At 37.8% G+C, this 24,962-nt stretch overlaps 1 protein-coding gene across 2 annotated transcripts in view; it reads right to left on the bottom strand.

Annotated features, from left to right (window-relative positions):
* The window catches only part of ELP4 (elongator acetyltransferase complex subunit 4), a 1,390,950-nt gene that overhangs the window by 849,308 nt on the left and 516,680 nt on the right, over positions 1–24,962 (bottom strand). The gene's annotated exons all lie outside the window — the stretch shown is intronic.

Raw genomic sequence — 24,962 nt, 5'->3', positions numbered from 1 at the left:
TAAGTCTCTGATTCTCAAACTGCTCACCGCGGCTCCCCTGTGCACCGTAATGAGGTGCCAGGGGAGCCGCGCACACTCTAGAGTGACTAACCGTCCTTAAATTCTACCGACATCTCTACCCTGCTATCTGTAATTGTGGCCATCACAAGGAGCAGCGCTGCTCCCCTCTGAGAGGCTTCACTCCCACTGCTGGAGCATCCTGGCACTCCTCCAGGAGCACAGGAGCAGCACCTCCCGCCCATTGAAGTTCTGTATCGGGCTCATCGCCACTTACTGAATGAAAATGGGGCACTCAAGGATGTTCAAGTATGTAGCGTTTCTCCTGCTACAGCGTACAGAAGGGATTGTGTTAGGTATAAAAAAGTAAAACGCCCACACTACAATGATATTGAACACTTCCTTTAAGGAAGCCTGTGAAATAAGTTTAAAAGATCAGGTTAACGTTCTTCTACTCTCTCATCATTCTTGAACATAAGTATTTACAATATTATATTCAACAATGCTATGGTTGCTGCTTTTTTATTTTAAGAAATTAGCAACCATTGACAAAGCCAATAGTTATGGCTTCTTTTCGCGTGAAAATACTTGCTATATTATAAATCTGCATAGAATGACAGAAACAACATAACACCAGTCAGGCGCAACACTATGCTAAGTGCAGATTTTTAGCCTATGTGTCTTAAACTGCCCTCTGAATTACATCCAACACTCCCTTTGAAGAGACCCCCCCATTTTTTTAACACCTCTTAAAGCCCTGGAAACAACACCATTTAACATTTAACATCATTTACCTCCAATGTTTTCATATATCAGCGTTGGTGAACTGACTCAGTGAAATGTCGCTGATTTCATAAAATCATTTTAAGGCGCTCCTTATGACAGTGCACCCAATCCTGCATGGAAGCACTTACATAAAACATGACACTGGTATGACCAGGATAGACAAAGAAATAACACAGTGATGGAAAAGTTTCTTTATTTTTTATACTTACCTAAGAAATAGTAACAAAGTAAAACTAAATGTCTTTAAAAAACATAGTATCTGTGGAAGAAAAGTAAAAATAAGGTTATAATCTACATTTCATAAAACAAAACAAAGTAGGAGTGAATGAAACAGAAAGTAAAAGAAAAAAAGACTGAGGGAGAGTAAGAGACAGACAGAATGTGTAGTATATACATCAATGAGTAAGATAATTAATTGAAAGAGATAATAGCACTGAAAGAATGACTGTCTAAACGAAAGTAAAGTGAGACAAAAAATGAGAGTATGATCAGTGATAGTACACGAAATAAACAGTCTCTTAAAGAAACAGACTAAGAGTACAGGAATGTCTTAAGGAGATAGATAAAATAAAGGAAAAACAGTAAGAGAAACAGAGTGAAAAAGGGTGACTAACTGAAGATGAACGGAGTAGAAATAGACAAGGACTGTAAGAGACAGATAAATAGAAATGAAGTAGGGTAAGGGAAGTAAACTATGGGCCTTATTTATGAAGGCCTTGCGCCGCCCATGCGTCACTTTTAACATGGGAAAAAGTGGCGCATCGGTGGCGCAAGGCTTTCATAAATGAGGCCCTTTAGATTTAAGTTTAAGAATTGAGCATAATTAATGAAAGCAGAGTAAGGGAACAAATATTAAGGTACGGTAAGACAAACTAATTAAGATTCTAGAAACAAAGGTGATACAAGGTCAATAAAGGTGAGTCACCATGAGACAACGGAAGAAACAAACTGAAGAGATAGATAGACTGAATAAAATAGTGACAGAAAAGATGTTAGAGAAACAGGAGAGAAAATTAAACAACGCAAAATGTGGATGAGTTAAACGAAATAAGCATGACTGAACAGTACTGACAAAGGAAGGGGATGAAAAGAATAAGGATAAGCGAGAGGCAGAGGAAACTCTTGGATGTTATTAGTTGTACTTACCTTATAAATGTAATATCTGTGGAAGACAATAAAAAAATCTGTTATAATACATATTTCTAAATCCAATGTAACAAAATAACTTAAACAACATATTACATGGTTTATTTTTGCTGTCCTCAGAATATATTGATTTTCACTATAAACAGTGATTTCAATAGTAATCATCATGTAACAGCGGGGAAAAAAACACAATCTAAATGATTGTGTTTAAAAAAACCCGTACAAGATCTCTATACATAATATAAATACCTGAAAAAAACAGGTCTTACATGTTTTTCTCTAATTAGCAATTTCTTGAGTAAGCACAGTACATCTTCCACAGTTACAAACTAATTAAACCATACCACTTATTTTTAAATACGTCTCAACAAAGATCCGTGCAAGTATGTTCTTAAAACATTTATCTTAAGTACACGTTTTCTTCTCTCATACCTTTCCGCGTGGCCAAATAGTACAAGTTAACTCGTTATTTTTTAAATACCTCTCAACAAACTTCCGTCCAAATATGTTCTAAAAACATTTATCTCAAGTACACATTTTGTTGTCTCATATTTTTCCGCATGAGTAGCTATTTTCTCAAATTACTTAATCGTAGTCTTATCCATTCTTTTCTGAACCTTTCGAGTAAAAACTCTAACGTGTTCTGTACCATCAAACATTAGGTAAACTTGTACCTGATGCTATCACTATGCCAAATACAAATTTCATTTCTAGATTTGCACACCCACAGTCACATGATATTTCTAAACAACAGAGTTTCATATCTTTACCGTATTAATCTTCCTATACCAAGTAATTTTACTGAAATTTGGGTTGCAAAAATAGCAGATAAGAATTAGTTAAGTCACAAGGCAAACGTTTCTTAAAAGTCAATTGACTATCATTGCAGAGCGTCCAGCCTGTTGGAGACTTCAAATAAGCCGTGTAATGTCCTGAGGATGTTGAAGGCCCTTCATGAAAAATAATGGCTACAGTTACAAATGTTCTTCTAGAAATAGATACTTGAGAAGCCACAAATTTTTTAATTAAAGTTGACAATTTACTCCCATCAGCTCTGCATCGTTGAAACATTAAAATTACATATTGTCCATTTCTGTGGATAAATAATGTTGATAACATTAAAGAGTTACATTGAGAGCAGACCATAGTCTGATGCGCATCTTTAACTAGTTTATTAAAGGATACTTCTTTACAGTCTGGAAATGTTAAATATATAAATCTTTCAGTGTGTATATTAGTACTACTTGAAAATGAACAATTATCACAATTATGTTCCCATTTATAAGAAAGGCCAAAAAGACTATCAATATCTACACCTTCATCTTCCAAAACTGTAAGCATATACATAATAAATTCCTGACAATCTTGCTGAATATTCTGAGAAAATTGATTTAGTCCTGCACATATGTCTAAAACATTCCTTAGTTCGGAAACACTTGCTACTTCACTATTACCACTGCTACATTTTTCAAATACAGAATTTAACGAACAACAAAATGTTTGCTCCCGATTTTGTACAATCTGTTGCTGAAATATTTTTAGAAAAAAAACATTAACTACTACATTTGCCTAGCAGTTGACACCAGACCTGTTTTCAAACTTAAATCCAACAATCTCTTCAATACTAACCTTTTTCTTACTGCTACCAATGACAGCTACATCTTTTTTTCTTCGTTTCTCTACTATTTTGGTACATTTTTCCTCATTTCTCCTTTTCTGACCAACAATACACTTTTTAATTAAAGGATATTGAGGTAAACTTGTAGCATATTTTCTTCTTAACTTATTATACTCCTTCACACAATTTAAATCTGCACTAATCTTTGTCTCATCAAAATCAATTAGATAAAGTCCACATAAAGTTCTAACTCGAGATAAAGCAACATACGCCATACCCTCTTTGAATACAGTGCTTCCAATATTTACCAAAGCACAATCTACACTTAAACCTTGAGATCTGTGAATAGTCACTGCATATGCCAAACAAATTGGAAATTGCTTCCGACGGACATATAAGTCTTTCACAAGTAAAAAACGAGTTGAACAGCGACTGAATTGTTGAACTTCCTCAATTCCATCAAATTTGATTCTTAAAAATTCAATCTCATCTCTATTTGAGTAATTGACAAAACCAACAACATTACCCATTGCTCCATTTACCAAACCTCTTTCTACATTTAAATTTCTCCGTAAACTAATCCGACAATTTAAACATACATAACGATTTTTTTCTAAGCCAGCAGTTTTAGATATAGATTTCTGAAGTGAATCCAATTTTAACTTCAACTTTTCAGACAAAACAATAGTACTACCTTCATGCTCTATTCTATCTTTAGCTTCCAGTTTCTTAATTTCTTGATTTTCTAACTTCAACATTTTTTCATTGAAAACCGAACATTCTTTGAGAGTTGGCATCAAGCATATGACTGACTTATCTGCTACCCCTTTACTAACATTATCTTCATTAGGAAACAGCTTCGAAAGTAATCGTGTTCGTAGAGTTTCTTTCGCATCTTCAGTTAGTTTTCCAATCCTTATATCTTGAAGAATATTTCCATATTTAGTATCCTTTGCCTGTCGCATATTTTGAATCAGTTCAGTATATTTGAAATGTGACCATATATTAACATTTCCAATACTGCCCAGGCACTTTCTGGTCTCTTCATGCGTAACAGTTTCAAATACAGGTTGTTCTTTCACAGGAGTTAGCTGCAGTAGGTCTCCAAAAACTATGACATGTTTTCCTCCAAATAACACATCATACTCTGTCTTAAGTATCTGTTGCATTCTTAAATGCATAAAAGCAAGCATTAAATTGGATACCATGCTTACCTCATCAATAATGAGAAGTTTCATTTTTTTAAGGACTCTAGAAACTTCAAAACAAGTTTCTCCAGATAGCTTGTGATATTGTAATTTATTTTCATGTTCAACTGGCAGCATCAGTAAACGATGTAAAGTAATAACTTTAATATTATGTGCTGCATGAATTTCTAAACAAAAAGTCCCCCAGAACACCAGTCCTTTACTTCCTACCAAAGGTGCATAAAAACAGCACTACACCACCAGGGAGACCAATCGTCTCCGGCTGTGACTCAGCCCTGGAGCCTGCGTCAAAATATATAGACTTTTTCTTGAAGCCGTTCTTGCCTGAAGTCAAATCGTATCTGAGAGATACTATTGACTTCATCAATAAAATCCAAGACATGACCTTCGACTCTGATACACAATTGATGGTGACGTTAGACGTCACTTCATTATATACTCAAATCCCTCAAGATGAAGCTCTTGAGGTGATGGAATTGTATTTAGAACAACGTGTAAGACCACATAGAGTCCCAACTTCCTTTATCTTAGCTCTGGCCCACATTACTCTGAAAACTAACTATTTTAAATTTGAAAATGAATTCTTCATTCAAATCAAAGGCACAGCCATGGGATGTCCGTACGCACCAGAAATGGCTGTGTTGTACATGTCCCAATACGAGGAAAGGTTCATTCATAAAGACAACCCCTACAGCACAAACATCATACAATGGTTGAGGTATATTGACGATGTCTGGCTCCTGTGGCAGGGGAGCCAGACAGAGCTCATAGCCTTTCATGAATGGCTTAACTCAAGACACCCCGACATCAAATTTTCCATCAACCATAGTAATCAAAAGATTACGTTTCTTGATGTGGCCGTCTGCACTCAGGGAAATAGGTTAACCACTACTCTGTTTAAAAAGGCAACAGACAAAAACACCATTTTACACTACAAGAGTGCCCATCCACAGTGTTTAAAACAGAATCTCCCTTATGGCCAACTATTGTGTATCAGACGCAATTGCTCTGAACTTGAGGAGTTTGATACTCATGCGGACAACTTCTGCCAAGAACTTACCAAAAGGGGATATCCCCACAAACTCTTAAAACACTCTAAGAAAAGAGCACGATACACTCCCAGAGAAGAATTACTAACAATCAAGGAGAAAAAAGAATTGGAGAAACTGGTCTGTGTGACTACCTATGGGGCGCACACAAACCAATTTCGCCAAATCATCTTACGCAATTGGCATTTATTGGAGGGGATGGAATTCCCTTTGCAAAAACCCATTTTTGCAATGAGGAAAAATCCAAGCGTCGGACAACAAATCAGAGCTGACAGCTCTTTACACAAACCTAAGAGTGACCTCATTTCCAAATGGAACCTGAAACCGGTGACAGGCCACCACAAATGTGGTACTTGTGTGGCCTGCCATAATGTTGTAGAAGGAGATGAATTCTGCCACAATGGCATCAAATGGAGACACAGTTTACACACAAACTGTAAGAGTAAGAACGTAATCTACGGGATTTTGTGTGCGTGCAACAAATTGTATATAGGTAAAACTTGCCAACAAGTAAATGTCAGAATAACGCAACACCGCTCGAGACTTAAGAAAAAAGTCCAGAATGCCCCAATGGTGGAGCATTTTCTAGCTGCCAGCCACAAAGAAACGGACTTCAAATGGACGGTCTTGTCTGGATTAGATCCACAACATAGATCGCCCAATATAGAGCAAGCACTCCTGCGCAAAGAGGCGTACCTGATACTCCGCTTTGACACCATCAATACGGGCCTTAACTCAATGAGTGAAATTTCTAGACTTTGAAGTTCACTCACAGGCAATTCAACTACAGGTCCCACAATGCACCACGGATGGTTTTCAAAATCTTCCTCCCGTGATTGGCTACATAACAGCGAGCCTCTTAGAGAGACTGTTGGAGCTGTATGCCGCTCACACTAACCGATGGAATGAGGAAGTGGAACATGCTGACACATTAGCAGGTACGTGCTGTCAAAAGACGAGCCGCGCAACCCATAGACTACCGAACGGGTGTGTTTCTAAACAAGGGCGCCCGGTCCTTCTTTTCTCACTTACAGACAAAGATAAGGATCAGTTAAGGGACACCGGTCCGCTGCTGGACCCTCCCTCGACTAAAAGGTTGCGAATCGAACTAACGCCAAACACTGACCATAGAATTGAAGAATCCACTTGATTCCTCCCGAATTACGTATCCAGGTAGGAACTGTTTGGTTGCTCCCATGGTCTTAATGAGCTGGCAAATAATCACCAATAGCACAATTTCTGACACAACTACTTGTGTCTTTTTAGAAAACGCACAGACTCGAAAAATCCTGTCGTTACATTCCGGACATACGGATCTTACCTCAAGTCCCCTGAGGTATGTTTCTCTAATTTTAGTTGTACATAGGAGAGGGTACGAGTGGGCGTAGGAGAGCAATTTATAATGAGTGTCCGCAATTATTTGTGTTTTCACTAATAGGTTGAGAAACAGGGGAAAGAATTCATTTGGCCCTGAAGAGAGTTTGTGAAGATACCCTGCAAACTCGAAACGCGTAGGCGAACAGGATTACGTCCTAAGTTTGGAAATACGCTAAAACACTTGGGAATCTATAACCTTACAAACATTGTTTCCGAGAGGTTATTTTGTTGTTCATGCAGATTCATTGAAAGGCTGCTCCTTGGGCAATAATTGCTTTATGGTTTGAAAAAGTTTGCTTAATTGCGTTTGTTGATGTTATTGAAAAATATTTTGACATCTTTCCCTCCCCACGTTCATGATACATGTTCACTTTGTTGTATATATAAAACTTTTCATGCACTGTTTTTCATATTGTTTATGTTTGTAAATTCATGATTTATGTAGCTAAATTTGGTTGGTTACTATGTAAATGGCAGTGTGATTTCTCTGTACACATATACAATTTTTCTACAAAATTTGAAAAATAAAAACGGCGCAAATAATCGCCTTGATAAACATATTAAGTTTTGTTTATCTGTTCACCGTAAACAGAATGGTGTTAAACCATTAGAAGTGTGGGTTACCTTCTTTTTTGCAAAGTTAATTGGGCCCTTACCCCACTTCTGTCCGCGTGGGCCAAACTCCTTTTTGTTACATAGCCAATCCAGTTGGAGCAGTAACAACACAAGACAGTGTTGACTGAGTTATTTGCTGTAGATATGTAGTAATTCCTTTAATTAGGAAACTTTTACCAGTTCCAGCTTCTCCACTTACATATAGTCGAATAGCTTCAAATGACATACATGAGCATTCTTTTTTCTCATGACGAAAGCCATGCTCAATGTGCTCTGTCACTTCATCATATATCTGTCTTTGCTCAAGATTAAGTTGCTTCTCCAATTATTCTAAGTTCATTACTTCCTCTTGACCTTGCTGTATTGCTCTTTCCACCTCATCCATGGCAGTGGCTGCTTCATTTTGGATAATTGGTTGTCCCAGTGGATCTTGACTTAACGAAGCCGAACTTTGACTACCTTGTGAACTGTCTCTAGCAATCTCCGCTGCAATTGTTGCTTCTTGCTCTATTTCGTCATTCAACATTTGGAGATAATTACTGAAAACAGGACATCGATACTACTTTTAGATGCGTTAAATGAATCTTCATAACTATCAAAGTCACCAAGTAATTCCTCTTCTGTACGCCATGGTTTAAAGAGCTAAATAGTAAAATTCTCTTTTGTCAGGTGTTTCGCAACTCAGTTTTCGGTGATTAATCAAGTGTCCTTTTCTTTGTTTCACCAGACATCCTTCATGTCCAATTACAGCGTGTACACATTTTTCAATATTCTCTGTAATATTCCTTTTAAAACTGTAGTTTTGAAGTATTTCATACAGACAAATGTTTTCAAGCAGAGTACTTCTATTTGGATGGTATGTATCCAACATATTTGTTTTCAGAATGTCTGTACTGTTTGGTTCTTTCTGTGCTAAATATTCAATTTCTTGCACAGTTTTCAGAACACGGTTTCGTGTTTCTGCAAGACCCAAACTCACCCACAGGATAGTTCTTGATTTTGCATAAAGACTTGCTGATGATAAGCGATCACAACATTCATATGCTCCAATTTCTCGATGAGACAACATCTTTAAACTGTACGTATACAATTTCTTGCTTAGGCTCTTTTCATGAGAAATGTCTTCCCACATCTCCTTCAGTTCCGTCTTTTCAGATTTCGTGATGTAAGACGTTACATATCGAGCCACAGCAATAGAGTTGTCTGCAACATATTCTATGTCCATGTTAGCATTCCACATGGACAAAATGACTGGGTTATAGTCATTTATGTATTTGGACTCTTCACCTCTTCTTAAATTGTACGTATTTTTAGGTGACCTTCCTCTGATGTTATGTCGCAAAGATGACATAAAATTGTTGACTCTTCCTTTTGAAAGTACCGGTCGTGCAAATCCAAAATGACATTTGGTGTAGAATTTAGTCTTTGATTTGAATTTTCGCCGACAATATTTTCCACAACGATGACTTTGAAAGCGTAACACTTTTCCTCTCAAGTCCTTATCAGTTGCACTATTAGGTATGTCACAAGTGGCATATTGTTCAATAAAAGACAGTACAGTCACATCCGAGTCTGTTCCAAATTTAGGAGCATCCTTGATCCATAACAGCATATGAATATGAGGAGCACCTCTTGCTTGATATTCTTTTCTCCAAAAGAAATCCAGTACTTCACCAAGAGGTGGATTTTTCTTGTTTGTAATAAAAGACATCATAGCTTTAAATCTATGATTAAAATATCTGTAAACATTAACCGGATCCAACGAACACAGTTCTCCAGGTGTCTTGTAGTTTATATTTTCCATGTTTGCATTCGCCTCCTGAAGAAATTCAAGTAAATCTTCCCAAGCATACTCTGCACAGCTTAGAGTTAAAAACCATGTAGGTGCTCCTAAGTTTCTAAGCATGCATTTCAAATCTCCATGACGACGGTACCAATACTCATTAGTACCACGCTGACAAGCCATTAAAATAATTAGGTGTGAATCCAAAACACTATCTTTCTGTTGCACTTTATCCATAAATTCCTTTGCTGAAACGCACTCCACTTTTTAAGATATGGTTTACTGCATAAGAAAGACCAGATAAGTCACTCTCAAACAGAAGATGAAACAAATATGGAATGCATTGGTTAAACCTTGGATCTTCTGCATATAATCTTGTTGTCCGGTACTCAGATGCAGGAATCTGCATAGGTCGATCATCATATCGTGTACCTTCACCTGTAGGGAATAACTGTGGGAAACAACGACCTTCCAAACTTTCTTCCCATACACTAATAGGATTTCCTCTTGCTTTTTTCATCTAAAATAATTCAATAGCATTCCCTATTGCTTCTTTGGAATGCAGTGGATGAACACAGTAATGCTCATAAATTTCTTCTCTTCTGGATAAGTCAACTTTTTCAATTTGTCCACTAAACAAATCATTGTCCTCTTCTTCACTTACTTCTTCTTCTTCTAAGTATACATTTTTATAATATTTATTGTTTTTGACTAAATACAACGTTGCCTTTTTGGCTTTTCTAACATCCACTAAATCTTGCCAGATTTTCTTACTCTTTGTAGGCACACCATTAACTAGAATAACTAGAGGTTCCTCTTCTACATTTTCAACACCAATTGTTTCCATATTTTTTTTTTTAAATCAAGTGGCAAATATACAACTCTACCCTTTAATCCTCTTTGTAAATCTGAAGGATTTAATTTGCTAGTCTTAGGCTCCATACGAACAATAGCCTGAAAAGGATGTACACATTGAATCAGAATAGTCTCATAAGTATTTAAATCCATCAGTTCCGATGGAATATTTATCAACTCAAGATTATTATGTACAGCTCTAGCAGGCATTCTATTTTCATTTAGTTTATTATAACAATACTTACAAATACGTTGCTCAAAACCCAAATCAAAATAGTTTTCTACCAACAAATAAGTAGCAAAATCTTTCCACTGACTATTATTTTCATCTTCACTTTTTAAATATAAATCAACTAACCTAGTTTGACTTTTGTAATGAATGCTTCGACAACACACACAAGGAAAATTTGGTTTTTCACCTGCAATGACCTTAAACTTTGTTATTTCCTGTTCAAAATTTTCAGTATTAAAATTTCCAACATTTTCTAACACATTTCCTTCTATGACTATATCAGTTTCTGCATTGTCTTCATCTGGACCAAAATAACTTACCTCAATTTCTGCACAAACCTTCTTAACATCTAATTCACATCCATGCACTATTTAACTGTTTAAGTTTAAGTGCTGGACTTTTTGCATAATACAACTTTCTCACTAATTTTCTCATTTTCGTATGATGCACTGCTAACATGCTGAAGTGATGACACGCACTCTGGCATTTTTTTTAGAAAGACAAGCCAGAGAAAGGCATTGCAGACCTATTTTTTCTCGCACTCTGCAATGGTCTAATTCTTGCAACGTTACAATTTTTTTTTAAAGACTTTCTTTAGTGTACTTATGTAAGAAATTGCGAAAGAAATCAATTGAATCCTGTTGTACACTGCAAATGCTACTACAATTCCAACTGTAAACAGGAACATTAGGACGTCCCTCTAAAACTTCTCCAGCTATCACCTCTTCTGCATTTCTAACCACAATTTTCTCTTTCTCAATAGCACAACCATCCTTCACCTCATATGCTCGACCACTGGTGTCAACTGCATGCAACAAATCGTTACTTTGAAAGTAACTCTCTTCATTAAAAAATGGCTCAGAAGTTGACGTATGCATCCATTTCCCAGAAAACACTTTACAAAAATTACTTCTATTTATGTGTCTCTTCCATTTACTCTTAGCTTTTAAAACTCTGATTGCCTTATTTAGTGTATTTATTCTATTAATTACTAAAATAAATAATTTTCTTTTTGTCTCAAACGCGTGCTCAACAACATCCTCTATATGTTTTTTCTTCTTATAAAAAGCAGATTTTCTTTTGGAAACTCTTTCTTTTTTTAATAAATTCGAAACTACTCTGTTATAAAACATACGCTTCCTGATTTCCGTAAACTGATTCGTACGTCTTTTACTGTAGATGTTTTCCTCTCTGCTGATTTGAGAAACATTTTGCTTTTTTCTAGCATTACTCCTTGTAGATACTGATAACTGTTTTTCCTTTTGAAGATTATCCTTTGCATTATTCCTTTGACATAATCTTTTTAAAAAATCCTTGGTTTTCTTACCAGGAGCACTCTTCTTTTTATCCGTCCTTTGTTGCTTTGATAATTCTTCTAATTCTTTCCACTTCAAATGGTATGTCCGTTTATAAAGCTTTCTTTTTTCATTTCTGGTCGGCATACTAATTTATGTTTCTGATGAAAATGACAATCTGTAAAGAACAAACATAACAAATATTATAGTTTGCTACTAGCATATAACATGCAAATTATAACCACAGGTTCATTTTATAAGTAGAATAAAGACAAAGAAACAGTCTCTGAACAGAGTAGGAAATCCTACAGTGAATGTTGGTTCTAAATTTATGGCAGTCCATAGCTGTGTCAACATTATAGACGTATTTTCTGATTCTAATTTTTAAAGCATACAAACAGTACACTGTTTTTCAAGAACTGTCGGTGATCCTAGTGCTTTTATTTTTTTTTACTATAATCTCATACACTTCATGAGAACATATATTGTCACTCTCATAAAGCAAATCAACGACAAATAGTACAAGAAAACGGTCTTCAAGAATGCTTTAGTATCCAAAATAATTTTATTTATTTAAAAGTTCATATTCTAAAAGAACTTGAAGCATTATTTCATCGGGTACTTCTTCAGATTGATCACCCTCATCCTCCAAACTCTCCTCTTCCCCTTCCATCATGTCTAAATAGGCACTGTCCAATGTTTTATCGATAAAGTCCTCATTTTCAGTATTATTTTCCTCCTCAAAAACTCCATCTAGTAATTCCTCCAGTAGATCATTTGTGATTTCAAAATTTAATTGACTTTTTTCTGAATAATTCTACATTTTTCTTTTTTTTTTCTTTCTTCTGTATCCTTTTAAAAAAATATAAAGACTAAATTATATCTTTTTCATAAATCGATAACTTAAAAGTATCTTTACTAATTTTTAAACTACATACATTTTTATACTTTCTAACTCATTAACTACATATATTAAGATAGCACCTTCCTCTTGTTTGAAAACAAATTGACACTATGAGCCTAGACATTAACACGGTTTCTTTTTTTTCATTAAATAATTACTGCTGTAAAAAGACATCTTACTGTAAAATTTGTTTTTAGATTTTCTGGATATCACAACTATTGATAAACTTTATAATTGATTTTTAGAGATCCATTTTCTGGGTTCACCACTACAATCTGCTATTCAAACTATATACAGTCTGAAGGAGAGGCTCACATTGTACAAACAATAACATTCACATAACAGATTACTACTTCCCACAAAGACAGTTGCTTTTATGTTTCAACACCATACTCATCATGTGAATTTCATAGCATATACAAAATTTCATGTAAACCATGAGGAACCATATCATAAGAAAGCTCTGCAAATGAATGCAAAACACTGCACACAGATAGTACAGTCACAGATATGCAGAAAAGATGCCCATCACACCAAAAGCCATTTCATAATACACCTCTGTAAATAAAAAAAAGATTGCCAAACATAATACAGCATGAGTTAGAGAAATAATGAAGACTTAGCAAAAATTATTCCATGGAAACAGCAATGAATTATAGTCAATGGATAGCTGAACCAGAACTGCATCGAAAAGAACACATGCACCAGGCCCATAAAAGATAAGTGTCAACTGTCAGTGGAAAAGTATCTCAAAATACATATCTAGTACAAGCAGATACAGACATGGCAAAAATAGAAGATAAAATAATGCACCAAACCGAAACTTTGCAAGTATTCTAAAAAATCTTACTTATTATTTTAATCTGCACCCAAAAAAATTGCCTTTCAAAAATACCAACTCACCTGAAAAAAAGAATGTGATTGCTGAAAATTTGATAACGAGGAATACAAGTTGCTGCTGTTCAGCACCAAACACTATAAAAAAGAAAAATACTTAAATTTAATTCATATAATAAAAACAGACATATTTATTACACAACATACACCCATTGTAGCAAACAACAAGCCTAACAGATAAATTCCCTAAGATTCTCTACCATTAGATATCCTAATGCCTAACTAAGTTCAATAATTGTTTTTTCACCATATCAAATAACTAAATATTAAATAAAATATTAATATAGAGTAGAAACGCATCCTCCAGTTCAGGGCTGGCCTATTTTTTTAATAACTACTAAGCAATGGTTTAGTGACTTCTTTGCCGGAAATTATTTGAAGTCATTCTGCTACTCTTCACTCCATAGTCACCAACCTATTTTTCTGGACTTCCTGTTGTACTACCAGTGACTGCGGCTTTTGTAGTCCTATTTTTTTATTACAAAATGGATGTCCGTCCTGTCTTCGCAAACGAGCCGGAGCACTTAGAACTATTTCGCCAGAGGATGCTTGAATACTATGGCATCCTGCCACTTGCGACTTTGAGTGTGTCATATGCACTATCATTTAGATTTTCCTATTTCACCTGTGTGCAGCCTGTATTTTATTGCCTGAACTGTGATTTCATGTGGGCCCTGGACTTATGTCTCTGCAAGTTGATATCTCCTGAAGTGAATTACAGTCATCTCATGAATCCGTTAATCGATCATGAATAGCTTTGTTCCGACGGAGGGATTATGGCCTTTGCAGCGATACATGGAGTTCTGGGTCATTGGAATATATTCGCAGCGGCGCAAGATTTCTTGGCACACAGCTACATAGAAAAGACACCGAGTTGTCCTCTGATGGTACTAGAGGCTCCGGTAATTCAAGAGCATGTATGTTCTTTTCCTCTTTTCAATTGGATGGCTGACTTGTTTTCGGATGATAACAGTGACTTCCTTTTAGAAGCGGTTGCTGCTTATTTCGCCTACTCAGTTGTTGGATGACTCTTATGCAAGACATTGACGTCTACATTTGTTTTTTCCCTCCCTATCTTTTTCACGTTTTCTTGGACTTCTTTTTTAATATGAACAGACCTATTGGCTTTACTAACAGTGGACATTACAATTTCGTGCTGGTCAGATTTTCGTGTTTTATGTGGACTAAATTTAAATGTAATATACTTCCTCAGAACGGTGTAGAATAAATTTTGCTAAACCGTATTCATTTTACATCATACTATGCTTTGTATTCTATGGACTAGTGACTATGCCGATTACTTTGTTTCTTACAATATCTGTACTCGTATTAGATAAGAAACTTGCCTTGAAATCAGTGCATTACTGAATAAACATTTCAAATATACACGTTCTCTCTTTTAATCCATATTCTGTACTGAAATGATTGTATACTGAAAGAGTATTTATGTGTTCCATGTAACCTCAGCTGTACTAAGTTCATGTTTTCTTTTGTCGACCTGAGTTACTCATACTGCAACCCGCGGGCCTATGACGGCCCGTTAAGCCTTTGTTAGCGGGTGGCGGACCATGCAAACATGGTAAGAAAATAATGTATTACTGATACCAAGCACCGCCGCAGTTCCGCTTCACTCACAGTGTTAATCACTGCTCCCCCGCTTCTACAGACCAGACGCTATGTTGTATTTCACTACTTATCACGCGTTCATCTCCACTATAACAAACACTTCTCCGCCAGCCACCACAGAACAGAGTGGAAAAGCGAAGGCACTAAGAAGTCAAATACGACATACCCTCTGCTCTGTGGAGCCAACCGAGCGGTAATTGTGAAAGTAGACATTCACTTGCGCTTCAAAAAAGCATCTCAATTATCTAAATAGTTTTTTGAAAACCTGCCAAGTACTTTGATGCCACTATCTGTGTGTGCCTGCAGAGCAAACTTCCTCAGCCCGGACTGAAGGCAGACACAGACAGACACACACACACTAAGATAACAGAGGGCAACGGAGACGGAAAGCAGGAGGGAGATAAAGATGGAGTCAAACGGCTGGAGTGAGGGAGATCTATGTATACTCGATCTGCTACCTCAATGTATGAAGCCATGTACTGCACAAACCTGTATACAACCTCATAATCACAAGTTTTTATTTTATTTTACTCGGCCACCTCCCCCTCTCACCCCACCCCCACCAGTGCAGCCCGCGGCCACAAACCACACTGTAATTTTGTCGTCTGACAGAAAGTTTAGGAATACCTTAAGCATTTGCACTTTTTGACGACGGTGTCACATGTGTACTGCACGAACCTGTATACAACCTCATGATCACAAGTTTTCATTTTATTTTACTCGGCCCCCTCCCCCTCTCACCCCACCCCCACCAGTGCAGCCCGCGGCCACAAACCACACTGTAATTCTGTCGTCTGACAGAAAGTTTATGAATACCTTAAGCACTAGCACTTTTTGACGACGGTATCACATGTAATGTACCATTTTTCTCTCTATCTCCATTATCTGTGTCTCTGCAAATACCATTTTGTCCTCTCAAAACCAACTTCTCTGATTATATGGAAACGCTTCAAAATTACACAAATAATTACTGTCTATTTTAAACATATTTTATATTCCATTTTTTGCTGTACACCAAAATTATATACAAAACTATAATTTACACTTGAAAGAATGTGAAGAAAAGGCGCGCAACCCCCATTAAATTCACAAGACTTCAGGCCCCCACCCCCCTCCAGTCTAGTGTGGCAGTCCAAGTAACATATATATTCCAGATACACACAGAGCCGCACCTGAACGTTTCACATATCTGTAAACATCCATTTGAATGTTAATTAGGTCTTGCAGTTGTTTTACCCCTTCTAAAAGCCCCTGCAGCTTTACTCTGCCTACTAATTAAACATTCATGTACGCCTAACAAATTTTTTTTGATTTGCCTCCCCCCAAATTTCGTTCCAGTTTCGTCTCTGACTGACAGTGAATTAAAAAAAACTAACAGTAAAAGATTACATAAGAACATGACTGAAGACCATTCAGCTTATTGAAATTTATTATTCAAAATGTTAAACTAATAAGTGCAAACAAATAATGTCGTTAAAGAGTGATGAAACAAAATGGAAAAATAGTTTTAAAAATACAAGACATTGTCACAGTCAAAAATGAGGTTACTCAGAGACTGTGAGGGAAATGAACTAATTATAGTGACTAAACCACATTTTACGGTACATGACAAAAGAAACAGTTACAGACTTACCTTTACCAATGCTTTGTACGATGTAGAACAGTGACAGTCACAAAACAGATATTCGTTTGACGGAACTCTCAATAATGCTTCTATCACTGCAACCAAAATTCAATGGCACAGATATCCTGTCAATACAGACTCATATATGTCTCTTCAACGAATCATATTTGTTCCCGCACAATTTTGAAATCAAATTAACATTTCAGTTGGTTGTCCCTTTCAATATTTTCAAAGTCACATAAAGGTCACCCATCACCCACTGCCTTCTCTGGCTGTTTCCATGGTAACACCTGATTCTGCACCTGGCTGAAGGCACAGGTCAAAAGTTCATATCACAACGTTCTATATCAAACCAAGAAGGCTGATTTCCATCCGAAAACACCTGCCTATCCACTCCTTTGTTACATGTCATTTTTTTATCACCCAATAGTACTTTTCGTTTTACATAAACATTAACATGCAACATAGTCTTCAATCTTGAGGTATTAGAATCAACCAATCATTTTTAGTTTTTCAACCACACCAAGCCTCATCCATTTTTTTATCCTGACTTTCAGCTTCTAACTGCCATTCCACTTCCAGAACCCATCGGAGTACTAGTGCATCTGCCTTGAAAATGAAGGTTTGGCTTTTAGGACACAGCTATATTCACTGGAGTGGAAAATATGCAGCAAACAGACGAATTTCCAACCTTGATTTACCAAATGTGCAGATTACGTGGATTGGCCAGAGAGGATTGAGATGTCACCAATTGATACCATTGGTGAAAACTTTTATGCATCTCCTAGAACCCGACCTTATAATTGTGGGAACGATCTAGGCACATTGACTGGGGTAGGTCTGGAAATGCTTCTAAAGGACACCTTTCGGCAATTGATGACACTTTTTCCTCGAACTGTCTTGGTGTATTCCAATATATGCCAAAGACAGAAATGGAATTGGTCCAATCAACATTCTCCACAGATTGAGAAAGCAAGGAAACATGTAAATAAATCTGTTTCTGCTTTCCTCAGAGATTATAGCATGGGTTCTATTTACCACAACAACTTGCGTTACAACATGCAAGACATCTATAGGAGAGATTGTGTTCATTTCACGGATGAGGGAAACAGAATCTTCCTCTGTAACATGAGACTCTGCATCGGTACTTACTTATAAGTGCAGAAAAAACTCAATTAACACAAGGGCTCTTTTAAGAGCCACCTTATATCTAAACACTCAAACTTCTGATTTATCTCCATCTTTCCTTTTATTTTTGTTGTTCGTGCGCGACCGGGTGCGCGCACCCCGCTATATTTTTGCAGAAAAAAAACTACTTTTACACTTTCTGCGACCTTAATAAACCCCTGAGAAAACCTACCAGGTCAAACACTCTCCACCCTGCTCCTTTTCCATGCTCTGCACTATAGTTTTTCACAATCTTGCAACTTATTTAAAAAAATATGTATATATTTTCGCGTTCAAGGGCCTTACTACACCCCCTGAGAAAACCTATGCGGCCAGACAATCTCTACCTTGTCCACTTTCCATGTTCAAACGCTTTGAAATGTACAATATATTCACTCGCACTAACAAAATGGTGGTCAACACTTCCTGATTTCCTCCGAATCGAACGTTCACAGACGTCACACAGCAAAACAAAAATTCCGCTCGCGCACAGCCGCATTATGTCCCAAGTTTTTACTAGCTCGTGCATTGAAAGTTTCAGGGTGATCTGTCAAGTGGGCCAAGAATAAAGAGGCACACTACATAACCCATAAATCAGTCCGTGCTCATCGGAGCAAGCCCATCGGAGGGCGCCAAAAATGCAAAATAAAGGGGGTGTGTCAGCACAAGCACACTAGACTGTCCTGCCTCTGCGGAAAGTGCAGGAGCACTGAAACGCGTCAGGCTGAGGACAAGAAAGCTGTAACTCGTATCTGCATGAAGTAGTTGGTTTTTACCTATTAAAGGTCTTGTGCCACAGATGTCGAGTGCGTCTTTGCCTGGGAGGGCACTTTTGGAGCTTACATTTTCACGCGGCGGCCCGGCCGCGAAAGATGCACCACCCCAGGTGTGCTGGGGGCCTCGCAGTTCAGTTGTTGCGGAACTGTGATGAGGACATTTGTTAAAGGATCGACAAACCAATCCTCCATGCGGAGGCCCATTTGCGGGCTTTTGAACTTAAGGAGCAGCAGTAATTATGTGCATCCATTTGGTGATAATTTACTGGCACACTACATACCCCATAAATCAGTGCGTGCTCATCGGAGCAAGCCCATCGGAGGGCGCCAAAAATGCTAATTAAAGGGGGTGTGTCAGCACAAGCACACTAGACTGTCCTGCCTCTGAGGAAAGTGCAGGAGCACTGAAATGCGTCAGGCTGAGGATAAGAAAGCTGTAACTCATATCTGCATGAAGGAGTTGGTTTTTACCTATTAAAGGTCTTGTGCCACAGATGTCGAGTGAGTCTTTGCCTGGGAGGGCACTTTTGGAATATATATATATATATGTATATATATATATATATATATATATATATATATGTATATATATATATATATATATATATATATATATATATATATACATCCCAGTGGCAGTCGCCCCTGGGTAGTTATAGCAAGTTCAACGTTTCCATACGAAATGCGTTTTTTGTGTTGCTACTAACTTTGGCCCTGCATGATGAATCTCCACAAACCTTTCCAAATAGGTCCCAAGTTTTTACTAGCTTGTGCATTGAAAGTTTCAGGGTGATCTGTCAAGTGGGCCAAGAAAAAAGAGGGGTCCCAAAATGCATAATCCCCATGCATTTTCGATAGACTTCACTAATAAGCACAAGCGCAAAACCTGCTGAACGGAATTACACCACATTTGGCAGGAAGCTAGATCTTGGTCCGCAGACTGTGCTTTTTGTGATTTGGTTTAAATCCGTTCACTAGTTTGAGAAATTAAGGTATAAAAATATTTGTATATATGGAAAACAGTCTCATGGGAGAACCAATTTAAAAATGAAGCATTCTGATTGGCCCAGGAAGATTTTTTCTCTTGGGCCATTTTCTCCAGCAAGAGCGAGCGCTGTGACTGGCTGTCAGCAACATGTGAAAAATGTTGCTGGCAGCCATTACAGGACGTGACTTAGTACCCTGGTCTGAAAAAAAAAAAAATATATAGATTACGAAAATCCTTGAAAAAGGGAGACAACGCCATGTGCGATAAACTTGTTTTTGTTTCGTCAAGCGGCCATCGGACGCGTTTCGGCTGATCCCAGCCTTGTTCACGAATAGCGAGGCAGTATTTAAAGAATGTCTTTATTTAGAGAAGTTTTGACTTGCTTCAGAACTTTATCATCATTCAGTTGGAGCAAGCAACTCTCCACAGTGATATTGTTGTGATATTTCAGTGTGAACATCATTTACTTGTGTCATCTTCTCGAGGACCGGGATCAGCAGGAGGAGCTCCTCGTCTCCATTTTCATCTTTGATTTTGACGCATCCCAAGTATTTTGTGATAAAGTGATGCTTCCATGGTTTCCTATGGACTGAACTATTTTTTAAACTTTTAACAGTGATCGCTTTACTTGAATAAGTTACATTTTTGGTACTTTGGTCTTGCTTTATTCAGATAAATATTGTTTTTATTTTCTAAACTGGTATGGGGTCTTTTATGGGGTCTTTTTATAGTGTTTTCACTGTGTGTGTATGTATAAATGAAGACGGTTGATAGCCAGAAACCGGTCCTAGGATGCTTGATTCCGGTCCAGGAAAGACATGGCTTGGCAGTTCGGGCTGGACTGTTCCCATGAGGCACAGGGTCAAGGCTGATTTGCATATGGCCATGTCTGAACTGGGGTGGTGTGGAGTGCAAAAAAACTATGGATGTAGGCCCAAATCTCTGTACTGGGGTGAATGTATGACATTGTTCTGCATTCTGTCCATCAACTGTTATTTTTGCATTTGTCACCCCGAGTGGGATGGGTATGCTCATACGTGAGTCCCATGCTCTCCACACCACTGGAGTCAAGCTATCCTGGCTGAAGATGGCTGATAGCCAGAAACCGGTCCTAGGATGCTTGATTCCGGTCCAGGAAAGACATGGCTTGGCAGTTCGGGCAGGACAGTTCCCAAGAGGCACAGGGTCAAGGCTGATTTGCATATGGCCATGTCTGAACTGGGGTGGTGTGGAGTGCAAAAAAACGATGGATTTAGGACCAGATCTCTGTACTGGGGTTAATGTATGACATTGTTCTGTATTCTGTCCATCAACTGTTATTTTTGTATAAATGCTTTACACATTGTATCCGAGATAAGCCTAACTGCTCATACCAAGCTACCAAGGGAAGTGAGCAGGGGTTATCTTGGGTGTGTAACTCTCTTACCCGGACTAGAATAAGGGTCCTAACTTGGACAGGGTGCAAGCCACAATCAACTATAAACCCTCATTTCTAACACTATTTATGACAAGCACAAAGCCATCAATATCTTATCATTCGAATTGTGATGTGCCCAGGAACCATCATCATATGAACATTCTGTTCCCCAGAGGCCAGCAGCAGTTTCACATGTAGAAAGCCAAGAACCAAAGTGGTAGATCAGCAAAAGCCTAGAAAATATTCCAGTATCACATCCCTCAGCAGTTCCAAACTAGTGGAAGATCTGCTGGAGGACTAGGCGGGCCATGGATAGTTGCAGGATAGTTGCTGTGACAGGGCACTATCAAAGTAGAAATCCCCATGTCGAAAGAGAGTAGGCGCACCTTTGGATTGTCAACCAGATAAAAGTCATTAGTTGGTGAAAGAAAAATGTAAGCATTTGAAAACATAACCAATAAGCAGTTGTATCAGGAAATAATAAATGAAAAGCCATGGAACACTTTGCACTATAAAATGTTATGAGTAAGTAATCAAAGGAAAACTTGTTTCTAAATGACCAACAAGTAGTTCAACCAAGAAACCGGAGAAGATGTACCACTAAACACTTTCCACCAGCACTCTATCAACAGAACACCCCATTAAGAAAGGAAGCTGGCCATTTAATGTCTGGGGAGTCTGCACATGTCTGAGCAAGAACTTTTTAATTAATCCCAAAAAAACAGCTTATGTTGTTCAAGTATATGAATCTCTTTGTACACCCATTAAAACTATATGTTTTTCAGCACCTTTAGAGCTATGAATTGACGCAAACTCAGCATCAATCTCTTATTGCAGCCTGCAAATATCATTAAAAATATCGAGATACAAATTTGTAAACAAATTTGCATAATATTTCTTGTCATTCTCTAATAGACAAACAGAAAAATCACACAGAACTTTCGAAGGGGATGTCGACTTGAATATCTGGAGTCTAGCTAAACCATGTATGAGTGGATTTTCCTAGGGAATGTCACCTGCAATTAATTATATAATATTAACACAGAACACACAATTGTGGAAGTATCACTGTTTATGGTGAACTCTTCATTTGATGACAGATTTCAAACTCAGGGCAATATGATTGTTTCCTTGAGTCTTGATCACACAAGAACATATCCCTCCCGAGGCTTGAACTAAATTTGTATTTCCTAAGGGCTCCTGGGTGTGGGGTTATCAGACATGCAGGGGTTCTCTATGGGTTTGAGCTGGCCTTCACACACTAATCACTAATGTTTTTGATGGGGGATGCCACGGGATGTCTGCTATTTTTGGGCCGAGGCATGGCCTGCAAAAAGGGAAACCTACCAAACCCCAAACATTTCTGAAAACTAGAAATTTCAACAAATGGGAAAAATACGCCCATATATTGTTCCTCCCAGCAACAACAGTACCCAGCATGTGCAAGGGGGCCTAATATTGGATTGAAAAAGCCAAAATTGTGACCACGTGAAGACTTTACTGACAATATATTGATTTTACAATGTTACATAGTTGGCCTTAACCATTCAGTTACAGGTTACAATCCCATATTTGTGAGGTACTGTTTTTAGTGGTAGAAGTGTACGAAACACTGGCTGGAGGGAGTTCTGCTGTTCCCCCAAGCATTCCAGAATTTTCTGTTACAAAATGTGAGGGATTTATTTGTAATAATTAAGGCTTAACCTGTGCAAGAAATTTCAATAGGAAAAAGTGGTGTACCATCCTCGGAAGCCACCTCAACCAGGACTACTCCGGGTGAAATGTCTTTGTTTAGTATTATTTCCTAGATGTCAATGACCCCCAGGCCTAGATGTGTGTTTATGTGCCGCAGCAAGAATCTGGGCACAGTTTTGGGATTTTTTCTTAGGCAAATGAAAAAATATAAAACAGAGCCTGGGCTCCTTGTTGGGGCACAGATGTGTGTGGCTGCACCCAAGCAAGGTGCTGCTTGGAGTTCTTCTGAGGCGGACAAAAAAATCCCAACAGCATCTGGTCTCCTTACCGGGGCACAAAACTGTACATCTGTACTCTAGGAAAGAATCAGACAATGCTTGGAATTTTTTTCAGGCAAAAGAAAATCCAAACAGCTCCCAGCTGGTGGAGAGACACGACTCCTTCCTAGCACTAAGAGATGAAGGAGCAGTCTGGAATGTATTCATTAAGTGGGGATTTGAGGGCGAGGGCCTAGGAATAATCGCATTGCACCCCCTTCCTGTAGTCTACCTCCTGGTTCATTTCTTTGTTGATGTGGAAAAGATGACTGGAGACATGAAATTCATTTTGAACTGGGATTAGGAAATCTCAGGGGCTTGGCTATCACTGGTGAAGACATCAATTCCAGAAGGCACCAACAGTTTTATTACCAAAGAAGGAAAAATAATAGCCTTTCTCCTACCTTGATGTCAAACACGTAACCCCTTGAAGTAAGGGATTTCAAAGTGACACTGAGGAAAAAAAGAGGATGAATTGCCTAAAAACTCCTTTAATCCTGACCTGCAGCATGAATGCAAGGGAAACGTTTTGGGAAAGAACCACAATATTGTCAGTACCAAACTGGTACCTCAAAAAGTCGACAGTACCCACTGAAAAGAGAGGCTGTGTAGGAACAACAATTTAGCCCATGGTTTAGCCAGCATTCTTTAAAAGAAGGCTGGCACCTACACATCCTCCACAGGAACTATTAACAAATCTGAAAGTATGTAGAATATTACTTGCCCAAGCCAATGGAGGTTATAAACCATGTTCTTCTGAAATATGAGGATAAATGAAAACGGAGGAACACAGAGAGAAACCTTTAAAATCTTGGAACTAGGGATCAAGCAGGATAAAAATCAAACGCTTAGGACATGTCTGAAGAGACCAGTATCCAAACTAGGACTGTAAATCTAGTTATTATATCAAACAAGCACGTGATGCTCTACCAAAAGGAAGAATTGCGAAAAAAATCAATCACAAATAATAAATGGAACAGTGAGATTAGAAAGGACATGATGCAATAAGATAAATAATCTAAATCCAATCATACGTAAGCTGAATCTGGAGAGAAGAAAGACGATGTCCCACCCTAATTGATAGAATCTAAACTTGAAATAGGTTAGTTCACTTCAATGGAAGACCATTCACTTTACCAGACTTGACATCCTAAGGAAACAGGCAACCAGAGCCCAAGGAAGAATAACAGATGAACCTACCAAATGTAGATTATGTTGATATTCAATTGGCCAGTGTATAAACAAAAAGACCCACAAAGACTTTTTTTAGTTACTTCAAAATAACAATGTAACTACAGCCCCCCGCAACCACACATCTTCTTAACTGCTCAAACAGATGCTTGACTAAAAATAAAGAAATGGCCAAAACTCGCTGTCAATGATAGATTTGTCCTATTAAGAAATACTTAAGAAATCGTTTTTCTTGCCTCCACATTTTGAAATTAATGATGCACCCTATAGTGGATTTATTGTGGATAAAAATTAGTGGGTAGATTAAGAGCTTGGTGACAATCTTGAAAGCACACTACTGCGCTTTAGCAATTCTTCTCTGATGAACTTCACGTAACTCCTACTCTAGGCTTCAATGAA

Source organism: Lissotriton vulgaris, chromosome 2_1 (genome assembly GCF_964263255.1).
Source record: "Lissotriton vulgaris chromosome 2_1, aLisVul1.2, whole genome shotgun sequence".
Taxonomy (NCBI): Eukaryota; Metazoa; Chordata; class Amphibia; order Caudata; family Salamandridae; genus Lissotriton; species Lissotriton vulgaris.
The sequence above is the reverse complement of the archived record's forward strand: the minus strand, read 5'-3'. Positions and strand labels throughout refer to the sequence as shown.